We start from the raw sequence: 12318 nt of genomic DNA, 5'->3' as shown, positions 1-12318 counted from the left end.
ATATATATTGCACTTGTACCCCACTTGTAATATGCAGTTATCTGTTCACTGTGATATAATTTGTCACTCCTGTATTAAAACATTCAGTTTATATTGACTGCAGATTTGGCTTTATGTCATTTAATTAGCCAGACACGAGTGTCAGTGTGTCGATTCTGACTGTACTGGTAGGCATCATTTGACACTTGTGCATGACTACATGATAGTCACAATAACCTTACCTGGGTACTATTATTACTACATAAGTGTGTCATGGTAGTATATATTATGGAATGGGAGAATACATTAATTGAATAAATGGTTTCCATAAATACAGGTCAATACTTACAATGTTGGTGTTGATGAAGGAAGGACAATATTTGATTAATTTATATGATTATGTCATATTTTATGTCACCAAATAACCACATATTTCTTTATCATGCACCATAAGCTGCCTTTTGATATGCTACATGACTATGTTGTCGCAAGCAAGTTTGGAAATCATATTCAATCACCCCGCAATGACACTTATAGCAAGCAGAAAAATGGAACCATGTTTTTTCCTGAAGCCATGCGCAATAGTGATTACAATAAGTATTGCTTCTAAAAATTAACATGAAATTCCCACGGAATAACACAACCCTCTGTACTAACAATCGCCAGCGGCTGAAGGGATGGTGTAAATCCAGCTAGGGTCCATGTAGGTAGCAAAGGTACTGTAAGTCCCAATGGTCCCTAGAATGGTGAACTACCTTCAGTTGCTGGTGATCTATAGCCTATTTTTATATTGTTAAAAAAGTTAAAATGTTTTAGATTTAATTACTAGTTTTACATTTATGTCTGTGATATTCTAGTTGTTTACTGTCCTTCTTTGACAGGATTTTATACTCTATCTTTAATTATTGTTAATATATATGTTGTTTTAGTCACGATATGGCTGAAATATTGCCAAAGTGACTTTAAGTTTTAACTCACTCACTCACTCATTCATATGAACAACAATGTCTTGGGTGTATCACGTGGGTGTCAAACCCACATAGTTCCTTGAGTTAATTAACAGTGAGGATTCTGTCGATCTGATCGGCTTACTCATCATACATGCATAATCTGCAACACAAAAACATACACTTGACATTGACATTGGAAGTTTAATAACAAACAGGCAATCAAGAAACAAGCAAGAAATGATCATGACACCGTGAGAATGGGGTAACACGCGACATGTTTCTCCGGGAAAATCCCTGAGTGAGTGAGTTCAGTTTTACGCCGCATTCAGCAATATTCCAGCTTTATGGCGGCGGTCTGTAAATAATCGAGTCTGGACCAGACAATCCAGTGATCAACAGCATGAGCATCGATCTGCGCATTTGGGAACCAATGACATGTGTCAACCAAGCCTGACCACCCGATCCCGTTAGTCGCCTCTTACAACAAGCATGGGTTACTGAAGGCTCATTCTAACCCAGATTGTCTGGTCCAGGCTCGATTATTTACGGACCGCCTGATATAGCTGGATTACTGCTTAGTGCGGCGTAAAACTAAACTCACTCACTCTGATAAGGGTAAAAACACCTGACAAACACGTGCAACATGTGATCGGGCGTTGTCATGCTGGAATAGTCCACCTTTGACCTTCGTGAGTGCGTGAATGAGTTAAAATTTATAGTCACATAGGCAATATTTCAGCCATATAGTGACTTAAAAAGTTATAAATTAACAATAAACACAATTACATTATAAAACACCTGTCGACGAAGGACAGTAAAACAACTAGATTATCACAGGAATAAATTTAAGACTAGTAATTAAATCTTAAATATTTTACTTATAAATGTCAATACAAAATAAAAAAGGCTATAGATTGCCAACTGAAGGTAGATCACCATACAGGGACCATGGGGACTTACAGTACATTTGCTTCCTGCATGGACCCTAGCTGGATTTACATCATCCCTTCAGCTGTCAGCAATTAAGATACATCTAGCCATACATTATAATTACACATATTCTACGATTAAAAAGAAAGGAAAGTTTAAAGTTACCTTGACTGTTTTGGGACTTACAAACCCTTTCAGGAGGACAATAATTTTATAGTACTTTAACCCCCCTCGAGGATACAGCCACTAACAATCTTAAATTACTTAATTACTAACTTCCAATGATAAAATATTTATGTATTTACAAATCATTTAACATATCTAATTGTTTTAAAAATGCAATAATTAAATGAGAGCTGATACTATTAAAAGGATCCTTCATAGTTCGTGATTTGAAATAGTTATCCCTTGTGATGGAATATTCAACGCAGTCAAGCAAGACATGCTTGACCGTGATTCTTTCATCACAAGGGATGCAAAACGGAGGATCCTCACCTTTCAAGTAGGTGTGGCCAATACGACATCGTCGCATGATGGCCTCTTCAAATCTGGACTGACAACCCAAGTATAGTACAACCAGAAATTATTGATAATTTACAGATTGTAATTTTTTAATTTTTTTCACTCATTACTCACGTATTAAATGTGAATATTAGCAGAACATAACTCCAGATTCCATGCTGTCCCTACGGAAGCCTATTAGGGCCATGTCCAAAAAATTTGAAGCCTATTAGGGCCATGTAAAAAATAAATGCATATCCCTAATAACTGGGAATTTCCACTTAGTAACAGGAAATTTCAACTTAGGTGCTTGTATGTCCCAATATCGGGGCGCCTCTTCTTTCATTTCAGCAATATTTGTCAGATTTTTCTTATTGACACTTTCCTTCATAAGTCCCCATACATTTTCTATTGGATTTAGGTCAGGACTATAGCTTGGCCAATCTAATAATGTCATATTATGGGTCCGAAACCAGGCCTGTGAATGCTTTGAACGATGTTTTGGGTCGTTGTCCTGCTGGAAAATCCAACAAATTCCATAGAACACGTGAGCAGATGGAAGTAAATGTCCCTCGAGAATATCTGTGTACTGCTCACTGTTCATATTCCCTTCAAATACACAGTGAGTGAGTGAGTTATTATTTAACGTCACATCGGCAATATTTCAGCCATATCGTGACGAGAACATTTGACATTGAAATAGAATATATGTATATATTATAAAAACCTGCCGACGAAGGACAGTAAAAATACTAGATAATCACAGATATGATCAAATACACAGAGGGGCGTTGCCCCTAACACAGATATGCCACCCCACACGTTAAATTTCGGACTGTACTTTGGGCGCTGATACAAAGGTTTTTGGTTTGTTTGGTCCAGAATTTCAGTGTATTAGGAAACAGCCAAACAGAACTTTCATCTGAGAAAATCACATTATCCGAGTTAAAATTTCTATCGTAAGCACCAGTTCAACCTTCGCTCCTTTTGTTCAGGTTTCATGATCCGTGTTTGGAATTCCTCCACTTTTCTGCCAACCCATTGCATGCAGCTCAGTTCTAATTGTCTCCTTACAGACAGTCACAGTTCCTCTATCAATCATATCCAGCCTTAAGTTTTCTAAACTCCTTCGTTTGTTTTTAGAAACAAGAATACCAAGCCGCCTCCTGTCACCGACAGTCAATTTTCTGGGCCTACCTGCGCCTCCCTGGTGCTCAGTGCCATATCCATTTGCAATATTTTTCAAAACACGATAAACAGTGGACAAAGGGATGCCTGTTCTACTTGAAATCACTTTAGCTGATCTGATGGCCTTGTTATAATACTCTTAAATCAACTTCCTCTTCTCTACATCATCCATACTGAGGATCACTGAAAATGTCGTCTGTTAGCAAGTAAACAAAGGGGGATGACTCTTCACAAACTCATGAAAAAGGATAAACGGAGTTGTCTCTCTTGAATGAACCAAGCACTTGATAGCTGGTCAAGGTTGTTTATACTAGAAATCCAATTAAACATATTCCTAAAATTCTCAATAATTTCTGGTCACACTATAGGTGTAATCAATATAAGGTTTTACTGCATGTAATTTATTGATACCTACTTGGGTGTCCCACTATTTTTGCATCAGATCTCGGATATAGGTTCTAATGCTAGCTTTGTAATCAGCTAGCTTTGTAATCAGAATATGGAATAAGAAGTGGTGTCACAGATTTGTTGAGTGCTGCCTTAGCACCAAGATCGGCCATTGTGTTCCCAGAAATGCCAACTTGGCTGGGTAACCAACAAAAGACGATGTCGCATTGGCCAGTAGCAAGATCTTTATACAATTCAATAATTTCTATTAAAAGTGGATGTTTACAAGAAAGGTGTTTAATGGCCCGAAGGCACGAAAGAGAATCGGAAAAGATTATGTATTGTATATATTTACGGTGTTTATTAATATATCTAAGAGCTGTTAAGATGGCATTAGATTCTGCTGTGAAAATAGAGCTGTTATTTGGCAGTCGGGAAGATATTGTTCTGGATCCAATGACAGTGGCACAAGCAACCGCACCACCATCCTTGGACCCATCTGTAAATAAGGATTTATATGTATTATATTTACTTTTTATTTGATTAAATTCTTATTGTAAGTCATTAGTTTCTGATTGCTTAAATGTTGTTAGTGTTAGGTCAACTTGTGGCCTCACCAATTGCCAAGGAGGAGAAGAAAGAATACGGGAAGGAGATATATTTTCCAGCTCAATGCCGGCAGCAGAAAGGAAAAGATTGATTCTTAGTCCTAGAGGCGGAACAAGAGAAGACTTTTTGTTATACAGATCCTCATAAGGAGGATTGAAAACACAGTTAAATGCAGGGTTAGACTCGTTAAAATAAAGCTTTGTTATATACTGCAATGAAAGTTTTATACGGTGTTGTGTTAGAGATGGCTCATCGGCCTCAACACAGAGACTGTCAACAGAAGAAGTTCTAAAGGATCCAAGACATAGTCTTAGACCTTGATGGGGGACAGAATCAAGATTTTTACTTTTGCAGGCTTCACTGTTGATGCAATTCCGGCATGAAACTGAGACTAAAAGATCCAGGAAGCTAGTATATCGGGGCAAAGCGCCAGTGCATGTATACGTCAGTGACCTTGAAAGAGTATTTTGCACTCATTCAGGACCTATTGTTTTCTCCTCGTCTGGCTCCGTTAGACTTACATCTCTTCTTCAATATTAGGAGAGCCAGACAGCCAGGATAAACGGGGTCAACATAACTTCGATTAGGTCCCGCCAACAAACGTGTATGTACGAGGAAAGGAATGATGTTGTTACATTTATAAGTCTTTCTCTAACTAATTGAGGTTCAGAACTTATCTGACAACCCTCATATCCTCACACCGATATGCAAGTGACAAATCTCTAACTTATTGCAGACATTTCCTCACTGCAAGCCACCGGCCGTCAAGACCTTGCTGTCTTTCTTCAGCTGCAACGTCGAGGTAACCTTCACTGGACAGATAACACTTCAACAGTTTTGCATACGAAGGAGGCTTCTTGCACACATGCCGACATGCACAACTCCATCGTGTCTTGCCCTTCTCCATCCAATTCCACAGGCTTGTTGTTATGGCCCTTAATTCCAAGTCCCTTATATGGCGTCATGGTATCTCCATATGTCTGGCAGTCTGAAAAGTGAGGGTGAGGTTTGGTTTCAGCAGTATTTCATTCATTTAGTAAACTGGGTCCATAATGAACACGCTGAAACGAACTGGAAGATGAAACGAACCGGATTGTTTTGTAAGGACCAGATGCCACATATTGCAGTCCTACCGCCGGTAAGGAACTTCGTTCATAACGAACAAACATTAGTGGTCCCTTTAACGCTAGTTTTCCATATTTAGTTTTACAGATAATTATAATGACAGTACGTTTTGCTTCCTTACCTGGTGTTTGCTGTGAATTGGATGAAACATGGATTGATCGGCTCTGAGTGAGTGAGTGAGTGAAAATTTGGAGTCACATCGGTAATATTTCAACCATTCAGAATTCAACATAAATACCTGTCATCGAAGGACAGTAAACCGACTAGAAAATCACAGTATCAAAAAATAAAACTAGCATCTCTCTTTAAAATTGGATTTTAAATTTGGACAATACAGTATGAAAATAGGCTGTAGATCGCCAACAACGCATGGTAGATCACCATACCAGGGACTTCCTGTTGTGCGTCTGCAGAACGGAAGAGTAAGCACCATTTCTCCTTACATCATTTCGCACGCCCTTATAAAACTCACCTCTGTCACAGGAGTTACGTCGAATGTTGTGGCTGTACCCAGGGCGACACAGACACCGTCTTAGGAAGCATGACGTCATAGTGACGTGACAGTCGCCATCACTAGTACACTCCATGCCAATTACTTAAACACACCATGTCCAAGTTGATATATTTGAATCACTTGAATATATGTATAAACAATGCAATTTAGAAAGTGGTCAAATATGACATAATGATATATTTGGGATAACACTTTCTCAGTAAAGTACAGATTCTAGTTCTTTTGTTGGGTTGAGTCCCATGACGGATTCGTACCCACACCCTCACAGTCAGGCACCTAATCGCCAACATACAAAGTCTGACTCAACCCAACAAAACATATGTTACATTTGAATATCAACATCAACTTTTGTTATTCATGATATCAAAGTTGATCAAGTCTCAAATGAAAACGTTATATGAAATATGAATATGCAACAATTTTACGTATTTATGAATATGCAATACTTTCATATAATTATTGAATGTGTTCAGAATTGCATTTTCAAAAGACCTTTATATAGACTGAAGAAATTATCACCTCCACACGTATAGATTTCCATCGTATTCGAAATTCAATTTATAAAGTTGACTCCCTTTGGCATACCAGGAGCCGATGGTTATGAGTTCGAATTCCTGTCCGCCCTGACTATGTTTCTAGGTTTTTGAAAAACATTTTGTACATGTGGTTCATACCCACTTACTATTCAGTTTATACTTACACACATCGCTCAAACACACCGGATGTCCATTCCGTCCCACAGTGCACCGTGAATTGGGGCCACAGGGAGCGTTACGACAAGGTCCAGTCAATGGCTGAATGTACATAAAGATATACACATACACGTAGATATCCTTCATGTAAGACACGACTTGCTTTTCATCTTTATATGAGATAATCCCTTGGTTTTGTAATATACTTCTGTAAGTGTCTTTCTGAATAATAGAAAAATATCCCTAAACAGAGTTGTATTTCCTAGACCTTTGATTACATCCACGATGGCAGTATTCTATATTGTAGACCCGAAAATAAAAACTAAGCTGTTGAACCGGAGCTATTGATCAGCGAGTTGGACCATCCAATGCCGATAGTCGCCTCTTAAGACAAGCATGGGTTGCTTGAGACCATTCCTAGCCGTATCTTGCAGGTATCCAAGTGAGTGAGTGAGTGAGTTAAATTTAACGTCACATCGGCAATATTTCAGCCATATCGTGACGAGAACAATTAATTTTATGCAGAGTAAACAATGGTAAACTATAAAAACCTGTCAACGAAGGACAGTAAAATAACTAGATTATCACAGATTCGAATTTAAAACTAGCAATCAAATCTAAAACAGTCTAACTATAGGACAATACAAGGTAAAAATCAGGCTATATATTGCCAACAACTGAAGGTAGATCACCATACTAGGGACCATGGGGACTTATAGTACATTTGCTTCCTGCATGGACCCTAGCTGGATTTACACCATCCCCTCAGCTATTAGCAATGTTAGATAATCTAGCCATAAATGAAACGAACATATATTCTACGATTAAAAGAGTAGTAGGTTTAAATTTACTTTGAATTTTTTTGGACTTACGTACCCTCTCAGGAGGACAATAATTTTACGCTACTTCAACCCCCTTTGAGGGCACTGCCACTAACAATCTAAGCTACTACTCAAATCTACCAATCATTAAACTACATATATGTACAGAACATATTATTCAAAATTCATTCATTAAATCAATTTCTTTTTAAAAGCCAATAATTAAATGAAAATTAACAGTGTTAAAAAGATCCTTAACTGTTTTCACATTGAAGTATTTATCCCTTATGATGGAGAATTCAACACAGTCAAGCAGGACATGCTTGACCGTGGTTCTCTCATCACAAGGGATACAAAACGGAGGATCCTCACCTTTCAATAGGTATGCATGAGTGTATCTAGTGTGGCCAATACGACATCGTCGCATGATGACCACTTCAAATCTGGACTGACAACCCAAGTAAGTGTAACCGATATAGGGTTTTATTTCATGTAATTTATTGATACCTACTTTGTAATCAGAGTATGGAATTAGAAGTGGTGTCACAGATTTGTTGAGTGCTGCCTTAGCAGCAAGATCGGCCATTGTATTCCCAGGAATGCCAACATGGCTCGGTAACCAACAAAAGACGATGTCGCATTTGCCAGTAGCAAGCTCATTATATAATTCGATTATTTCAATTAAAAGTGGATGTTTGCAAGAGAGATTTTTAATAGCCTGAGGGCAAGAAAGAGAGTCAGAAACTATTATATATTGTTTATGTTTGGGATGTCTTTGAATATATTTAAGAGCTGTTAAGATGGCGTTTGCTTCTGCTGTAAATATAGAGCTGTTATCAGGTATTCTAGAAGATATTGTTCTGGATCCAATGACAGTGGCACATGCCACTGCGCCACCGTCCTTGGACCCATCTGTAAATAAGGATTTGTATGTATTATATTTCATTTTTAATTGATTATATTCTTGATTATATTGTAATTCATTAGTTTCAGATTTCTTAAACTTTGTCAGAGTTAGGTCAACTTCAGGCCTCACCAGTTGCCAAGGAGAAGAAGAAAGAAGACGGGAAGGAGATATATTCTCCAGCTCTATGCTGGCAGCAGAAATGAATGGTTTAATTCTTAGCCCAATAGGCGGAACAAGAGAAGGCTTTTTGTTGTATAAATCCTTATAAAGAGGATTGAAAACACAGTTAAATGCAGGATTAGACTCGTTAGAATAGAGTTTTGTTATATACTGTAAAGATAATTTGATACAACGTTGGTTAAGGGATGGCTCATCAGCCTCAACATAGAGACTATCAATAGGAGAGGTTCTAAAAGACCCAAGACAAAGTCTTAGGCCTTGGTGGTGGACAGAATCTAGTAGTTTTAGGTTGCTTTTGCAGGCTCCACCATATACTATGGAGCCATAATCAAGTTTCGAACGGACCAATGATCGATATAGGTGTAGGAGGGTAGCATGATCCCCTCCCCACTTTGAGTTGGAAACAACTTTCAACAAAACGAGTGCCTTCAGGCATTTGGCTTTAAGTGATTTAATATGCGGCAAAAAAGTTAAATGGGAATCCAAAATTAGACCCAAGAATTTGGCCTCCTTAACAACTTTGATGGGAGTGCCATTTAAAGATAATTCTGGATCTGTATGCGGTTTATATCTTCTACGAAAGTGTAGACAATTAGTTTTGGACTTGGAAAATTTAAAGCCGTTTTCAAGACACCATTTATTTATGTTATTTAAACACAACTGCAATTGCCGTTCAATAGTATGCATATTTTTACCACGACAAGAAATATCAAAATCATCCACAAAAAGTGATCCATCAATTGAATCATTTAAAACCTTTGATAAACTGTTTATCTTGATACTAAACAATGTGACAGACAAAATACTGCCTTGTGGGACACCCTGATCCTGAATGTAATGGTCAGACAGGGTTGAACCCACTCGGACTTGAAATTGCCTGTCTTTTAAAAACTGTGATATAAAAAGAGGTAAACGACCCCTCAAACCAAAATCATGTAAATCCCTTAAAATGCCATGCTTCCAGGTGGTATCGTATGCTTTCTCAAGATCAAAGAATATCGATACAGCATGTTGTTTATTAACTATTGCATTTTTTACAAAGGATTCTAAACGTACCAAATGATCAATGGTACTACGATTTTTCCTGAAACCACATTGAATATTTGTTATGAGATTATTGGTTTCAAGATACCATGTTAATCTATTATTTACTATTCGTTCCATGGTTTTACAGACGCAACTCGTTAAAGAGATTGGTCTGTAATCAGACGGATCAGTATGATCCCGGCCAGGCTTTGGTATAGGGACTACTATGGCTTTACGCCACGAAGTTTGGAAATTCCCTGAAGTCCATATTGTATCAAAAATATTAAGTAGTGTTTCCAAACATGATTCAGGTAAATGTTTCGAGAGCTGATAGTGTATATTATCAGCCCCTGTTGCTGTATCATGAGCTTGATCAAGGGCAGTACGTAACTCATGCATTGAAAATAATTCATTATAGTCTTCTCCACTGTCTGATGTAAAATTTATTCTTTTCTTCTCCTGTTGTTTCTGATGTTTCTGAAACTCAGGGACATAATTGGATGAAGACGAATGTTTGGCGAGAGTTTCACCAAGGTTATTGGCAATGTCAGCCTTATCAGTTAACAAATTATCACCGTCCTTTAAATGATGAACGGTAGATTTGAAACCTTTGCCCTTTATTCTTTGTATCATGTTCCACACCTTTGACATCGGTGTGCGCGAATTTATCTTGGAAATATAGTTTCGCCAAGACGGACACTTATTCGGTTTAAAAGCGCGGCGCGCCTTGGCATTTAACGTTTTAAATTTATCTAAATTATGGACAGTAGGATGTCGGCGAAAATATTTTTCTGCTTTCTTCCTGCACTTTCTGGCCTGTTTACATTCGTTATTGAACCGTGGTTTACGAAAATGTGGAACTGCAGAGAACTGAGGAATTGTTCTGTCAGCAATGCCATTAAGGATATCAGAAACGACTGAATAGGATCTTCACTGTTCCTAAAACGATCATGAGTTAAGTGTTCAGCACACAAAGTCTCATATAATGACCAATCAGCCCTGCCGAAGTTCCTTCTTGATAAAGGTGGATCATCATCAGGGCTGATTGTTTTGAGAATGGTGGGGAAGTGATCACTCCCACACAGATCATCATGGACCATCCATTCGAATTCATTATACAAAGTTGAATCGGTGAGTGATAAATCCAGGGAAGAATATGTTCCCGTAGCTGGATGTAGATAAGTGGCTGAGTCGTCATTGAAAATACATAAATTATTATCGGAAATGAATTCTTCAAGGATTTTACCTTTGGCATTAATATAAGCATTTCCCCAAAGCGGGTTGTGTCCGTTAAGATCGCCCATGATGAGACATGGCTTCGGAAGTTGATCAAATAGATTTTGAAGATCGGAATTTTGAATGTTAGAAGAAGGAGGTATGTACAAGCTGCACAATGTCAGTGCAATGTGCAGGGTCAGACGAACAGCAACAACTTGAAGATCCGTATTTAGAGTGACAGGGCTATGAATGACACTCTGATGTACCAAAATAGAAGCGCCTCCAGTAGCTTTATCGCCTGGAGGGGAAAAAGAATGATAATCATTATACCGTCTTAAGTTAAAGTTATCAGTATTTTTAAGATAGGTCTCCTGGAGACACAATGCTGACGGTTGAAGATCTTGTATAAGTAATTGGATTTCATTGAAGTTATTCTTCAGTCCTCTGCAATTCCACTGAATTAGATTGGTCAAGTGATTCATGGTGGCTTAATTGGAGTGAGTCCACGTGAATGTGAGGAGGAACTATTCCCCCGCCTGTCCTGTGAGGACAGAGTAACCTCCATATCTAGAGGTGCAAATGTATACTGTGTTAAAACCTCGGAGATGAAGGGACAATAGGTTGTTTGTCTCTATTTAATCTCTTTCCTTTCTTCTGTTTTGAATTTTCACTGACTGGTTTAGAAACAGACGTTTCAGATTGATGCTCATTGTGATTTTCTGTTTGAGAAGCAGACGTAGAGTGTGTGACTTTCGGAATACTCTGAAGGGCTGAAGCAGAAGGAATAGGTTTAGGTGATGTAACCCATGTCAAGTCGGTCTGACAGGAAACGGAGGACGTTGCTACAGAGCGGGTGACTGCAGCAGAGTAGGTCAGATTTGATGGAGTCTGAGTTGATGGAGTCAACAGTTTCTTTGCCTCAATGTATGAAATATTGTTTTGGCATTTGATTTTCAATATCTGTGATTCCCGTTGATACACGGTGCAGGACCTTAATGAGGCAGAATGGGGACCATTACAGTTGGCGCACTTATATTCTTGCTCACAGTCAGAACCATCATGTCGATCACCACAACGATAGCAGACTGAGGAGTTGCGACAGGATTGCGAGCCATGCCCGAAATGTTGACATTTAAAACAACGGAGTGGACTGGGGACATGCACATCCACTACCAGCTTTGATAGACTTTGGTAGAGATGATCGGTAAAAAGTCAATAGATACGTGTTAGTTTTCACAATAATGCCTTCTTTCTTAATCGTGAAACGTTTGACTGCAGATACACCTTGATC

Source organism: Haliotis rubra, unplaced genomic scaffold (assembly GCF_003918875.1).
Source record: "Haliotis rubra isolate DU_JTF1 unplaced genomic scaffold, ASM391887v1 Scf721, whole genome shotgun sequence".
Taxonomy (NCBI): domain Eukaryota; kingdom Metazoa; phylum Mollusca; class Gastropoda; order Lepetellida; family Haliotidae; genus Haliotis; species Haliotis rubra.
Note: the sequence above shows the minus strand (reverse complement) of the source record.